This window comes from Amblyomma americanum, chromosome 1 (genome assembly GCF_052857255.1).
Source record: "Amblyomma americanum isolate KBUSLIRL-KWMA chromosome 1, ASM5285725v1, whole genome shotgun sequence".
NCBI lineage: Eukaryota > Metazoa > Arthropoda > Arachnida > Ixodida > Ixodidae > Amblyomma > Amblyomma americanum.
Window position 1 is genome coordinate 347410825 of NC_135497.1, and position 5600 is coordinate 347416424.

General features: G+C 43.5%; 1 pseudogene; it reads left to right on the top strand.

Moving 5' to 3' along the window:
• The first annotated feature begins 2407 nt into the window (after positions 1–2407).
• On the top strand, positions 2408–2505 carry LOC144116678 (U2 spliceosomal RNA; annotated as a pseudogene).
• Positions 2506–5600: the final 3095 nt, after the last annotated feature.

Below are 5600 nucleotides of genomic sequence, written 5' to 3' on the forward strand. Positions count from 1 at the left end.
TACCCTGCAATATTTTAGAATTGAGTTGACTCACGTTTGGAACTGACCTGGGACACTACAGAATGTGTGGGCCACCCCACAAATTTGCGTGGCCCCGACATCTGGGCCCTTCACCGTGCTTTCGTACAATATTTCTTGAAAAGCAATGAAAAGACTTCATTCACACAGCGCAAAAGACTAACACGGACAAGAGGGAAGACATCACAAAGCACCGACTTCAACAACGTTTATTGCTGTGCGCAGCGAATACATATAGAGTGCCGCGGGCATGCGCAGCAACGAAAAGGAAAGTCATGTTAAGACTGGTAGCAGCGCCAAACCGCCTGAAACACATTATCATCGGTGCAAGGAAGAAAACATAAAGGTAGAACCTAAAATCCCGGACGCAAACAATAACAAAAATATATTACCCTAGTTCGAAATTCCAAGACACACGACGCTCCTTCTCACTAAACAACACCGATGGAGTGCTGACATAGTAATATCCTTTCTCCGCGATCTCACCAGCCTCAGCTATCTCACTGGCTGTTTTGCTGACATACTTATGAAGGATTGTGGTTCTTCCCAATAAGACAACACGTTCTTTACACTGTTGACAATCACAGCAGTGAATGGCGAGATGACGAGGAGCGCCGATGAGGCTTTTGCTATGTTCCATGAGCCTCTTTTAAGACACCTGTGCGTTTGACCAATGTATGCTCGGCCACAGGGCAAATGTGTCGAGTATACTACGTCTTTCGCGCGCTCTGCGGTTGGCTGCCTCTTCCTAACAGTGCAGGAATTGCTCACAGTGACGGTGTAATTCACCTTCTTGCACAGTTTTGATAGCTTCTCTGGGGCGGAAAACACCACATGTACACCTTCTCCTCTCCCTATTTTCTTGAGCTGGTGGGCGAACGTGTGCATGTAAGGTAATACCGTAACATTTTTTATCCAACCTGTGTCAGCCCGCCCGTTGTTTGGAACCACTTTCCTGCTTTCTTTGAGCATGTTTTCGGTAACCGAGAACAAGAGTGTACATGGGCAGCCAGAGCCGCTGAACCAGGTCAACTGGCTAGAGAACGCAGAATCCAGTCGATGCTCACACGATTTCGCGAGAGCACTGCAAAAGCAAGACTTTACAATTGCTCGTTTAACTAGTTTTGAGTGGGCTGAACCAAAATGAAATACAGGTTTGCTTCCTCGCGGTTCATAAGCCCGACACACATGGTCAGCGGAAAAATAAATACCTAGGTCAAGAAATGTGGTGAATATGTCACAGCCACTTCATGCGTCAATATAAGTGATTAAGGCCTTATGAAAACACCGACAAGATATTGAACATATTTGCCTGATCGGACATATCTTGTGCGTTGGTAAAAACGAGAAAGTAATCAACATATCTCAAAATGCCTGCAAAACCGGACCCACCACTTCTGCGTTTCAGCTCTCGGTACCGCTCCGCTAGAAAAATGTCGCTCAAAACAGGAGCAACGTAGGAGCTAATGCGTATTCCGTTTCTTTGAGCGACGAGGGTACCTTCGCAAACTGCGAATGTAGACTTCAGGTAAGTTGCAAGCAATTCCAGAAAGTTATCGATGGATAAACCACTATTGTTCTGAAACGAAATCATCCCGTGTCCGTCTCTACGGTTCCTAATACTGATCAAAACATTGTCCTGCGGAAGAGAATAATAATGGTCTTTAATGTCGACTGAGAAAGCCGACAGGGTCGCTTTGGGCCTTTCCTTAAGAGATCGGGTCACCTCATAAGAGTTCTACACCATGAAATGGTCGTCAATAGTAAGACCATTTAAATTTTGCTGCAGACACCTTGCAAGCGACTTCTGTCATGTTCCATTATCAGAGATAATTACCCGCAGAGGGCAGTCCACTTTATGAGTTTTTACTGCGAAGAAACGTTCCAAGTCGACCTTTTCCGCCCTGTCTATGAACTTAACAAACTTATCCAAATTCATGGCGCTGCATAATAATTTTGCCGCACTTTTTACAGGCTCCAAGCGTACCTCATTTCTTCTATCGAACACCGAGAACACAGCTTCCGCTGCTTTCGCTTTCTACGTGTTTTCTTTGCACTATGTGAATGAAAGCGTTAAACACCACTCGCCCAGGAACTGATTTTAATGAAAAGCCGCCAGCCAATTTTCAAGTCACTTCCATTCCAGACAACCAAGTGTGGCGGACTGTACCGCGCGACGCCATTTGTTATGAGGGTATTGCTGCACAAAGCCGACGGGACGGCGGCACTTGTTTCTTCCTTTCTTTTTCTACTCGCTACTTTATTCCTTCCTCTAGATCCACTTTTTATTTTGTTTTGCCCCCGCCGCGGTGGCTCAGTGGTTATTGCGCCCGGCTACTGATCCTGCTGCCTGATTTAATATCTGCTACGGGTCCCATTTGGACTCAAGATATTAAACTTATTTTTGAAAATGTAGCGGAGTGCTTGAAGCTTGCTTCACTTCCGCCTCAGGTTGGCGCGGTATTGCACTGCCTCCGGGATCAGCCTGGGGCATTATAGCGCGCGTCTTTTCTTTGGCAGCAGGGGACAGCGAAGAACGCACGTCTTGACGCACCTTTCTTGTTGCCACAGATAAAGGCCCCGGAATCTAGCTGATCTGCACCTGTGCACGGCTCCACGTGGCTGCGCCCGGTATCGTGATATCAGCCTTCGCTGACGTCACGGCACTGCAACACCACCAGGGACTCGGCCAAGAAATACCGGACGTTCTCTCGGGCAAGGCCAGTTGGCAGCAGGGGACAGCGAAGAACGCACCTTTCTTGTTGCCACAGGTCGAAACTGTTTTTTATTTGTAATTTTTTTTGCTGACTTGCTGCTGCCAATATTGAGTGTTCTGTGTGTTTGTGCGTGAGAGCTTGATAACTTGAGCGAGCTACGCGATTTCAAATAGCAGCTAGAGAAAGAAATGAAAAAATTCAAAAAACAGATTGAGCAGCAGCTTAAAACGGAGCTGAAAGAAGTGGAAGAGAGCCTTCCATATTTAAACGAACAGTATCAGGAGACGAAAAACCAAATTGAGCTGCTAGAGAAGGAAAATAAGGCACTGAAGAAAGAAAACGATGCTTTGAAAAGTGAGTACCGAAATGCAAAGAAACAACTTGATGACCATCAGACCAGAATCCTCACAAGTGAACAGTACTCTCGAAACCGCAACTTAGAAATTAAAGGGATTAAGGAAGAAAAAGATGAGAATATTGTCGCAATACTAAGTCCCATCGGCACTGCTTTGAATGAGCCCGTGACTGCAAATGACATTGAAGTCTGCAGCAGGGTTAAAACTCGAAATAAAAATGCAGTTCCTAACATAATTGTGCAATTCGAGCACCGATCAAAACGTTACTCAGTGCTCCAGAGGGCAAGAAAGGTTAGGCTTTCCACTACTGACTTTGGGTGGTCAGATGCAAACCCTATATATCTAAACGAACATCTTTGCCCGACGCTGAAGAAGCTGATGTTTAAATCTGTGGAAAAATAGAAAGCCTGTGGTTGGAAATTTGTGTGCGCAAGGGACGGAAAGTTTTTCGCTCGCCAAGAAGGAGCGTCAACAGTAATCCACATCAGAAATGAGCAAGATGTTGAAAAGATAGTGTGACCGCATCAATATGCAGCCTAGATCTTTGCCGTCATCAGGAATGGCGATGGAACCTCATGAAGTAAATCACATTGCTGGCCCTGAGAGCATAAATGAAATTAAGTGCTTTCACCTGAATATAAGATCAGTGTGCAATAAACATGATTTACTTAATATTCTACTAGAAAATTTAACTTCGATTTTGAGGTAATAATGCTTAGAGAAACTTGGCTTCATTCAGAGTATGATAATATCACTGACGACAGGTACAATACATTTTGTCTGAATCGAACTCGGAATGGTGGTGGCGGTCTGTTGTTACACGCAACAAAATGTATAGAGTGTGATGTGCTTGATCAGTTTTCTATTGTTTCCGATGATGTAGAGTGCCTTACTGCTATAAGGCAAAGGTATCTTATAGCTGTCATGTATCGTCCTCCTAATACAGTAGTTGACTCTTTTCTTAGTCACCTTGAAGGCATCCTTAATTATGCAAGCAAGAACAACCTCAACTTGTTTTTGGGTGGTGATTTCAATTTTGACCTGATGACTAAATCTAACACTCAGCAGTGCTTAGAAACTATACTCCTATCACACTTATGTCACAGTGTTATCAAAGACGCTACACGCATAACAACAACGTCGTGTACCTTATTGGACGTCTTTGTCACAAACATACCTGAACACGAAGCTTTTGGTGGCGTTATCACGTCTACCATAAGTGACCACTTGCCTATTTTCTTACTCTCTGAAAAAACGCTATGGAAACATAGGGACGGAGCCGATATAATTAAAGCATTTCAAGAGATTAATGAAAAAACTTTGAACACATTTCGCAGAAACCTTTGTGCAGTAAACTGGGAACCAGTGTATAGCTCCCGACCGCCGATGGCGCTTATGAAGTATTTCAGAGATTGTTCATTGATGCTTACTAAAGTTCATTTACAATGAAAACTTGCAAAAAAGGAAGAAAAGTTCGAAAACCTTGGATCGATAACGATTGTTTGCAACTAATAAGAAAAAAAGGCAATTTACTAGGTTCTTGAACACTCGCAATCTGAAAGACTGGGAAATTTTTAAAAGGCATAGAAACAAAACAAATGCTAGGCTGCGGAAGGCAAAACAGGTTTATTTATGCAACTACTTTGAAGTTGGTAGTGCCCCAACATCTCAACATATATGGAAAAAATTAATGTGCTGCTAAATAGAGCTCTTGTGAAGGAAAATAATAATGAAATCATATTGAAAAATTAAATCATAAAGGGAGCTATGCTAGCAGAGGAATTTAATACCTTTTCTGTAAACTTGGTCACCAGCACACATTCCTCGGAGGCAACAAATGGAATGATTAGAAATCCACAAAGACTTTACATTGACCCTACAGGCGAGACTGAGGTCTGTTCCGTGTACCATTAACTGAAAAACAGCTTTGCTTGTGACATTGATAATATCCAAATGAGACCGGTAAAATATGCACTAGACCTCATTTTGTCGCCGCTCACATACTTATACAATATTTCCCTCTCAACAGGCACTTTCCCCAGGAAGATGCAAATCGCTAAGGTAGTCGCTATATTTAAAAAAGGGGACAAAAATAATTTGTCAAACTATCGGCCAATTTCCATCTTGCCAGTTTTCTCGAAAGGGCTAGAAAAACTCATTCACACACGAATTACCAAGTTTGCAACTAACCATAATTTAATTAATCCCACTCAGTTTGGCTTTAGAAAAGGAATGTCCACAGAATATGCTCTTTTGGCTCAAAAAGAAATAATTTTGAAAGCAATCGAAGAAAAATATGTAATTGCAGGTGTTTGTCCAGATATCGTGGGTGGCTGTGATGTTGGTTGGCGCCGAAGTTACAATTAATCGGGCCAACCTTCCCACCACTGCACTCTCCGTAAGTTCGGAAAGGAAGGAGCGGCAAACTTCTCCACCCCGCGTGCGAAAGATTTTGATTCGACTGCTGACCGGCGATAGGGGCCACGCCTGATTAGTCGCTGACCGGAGG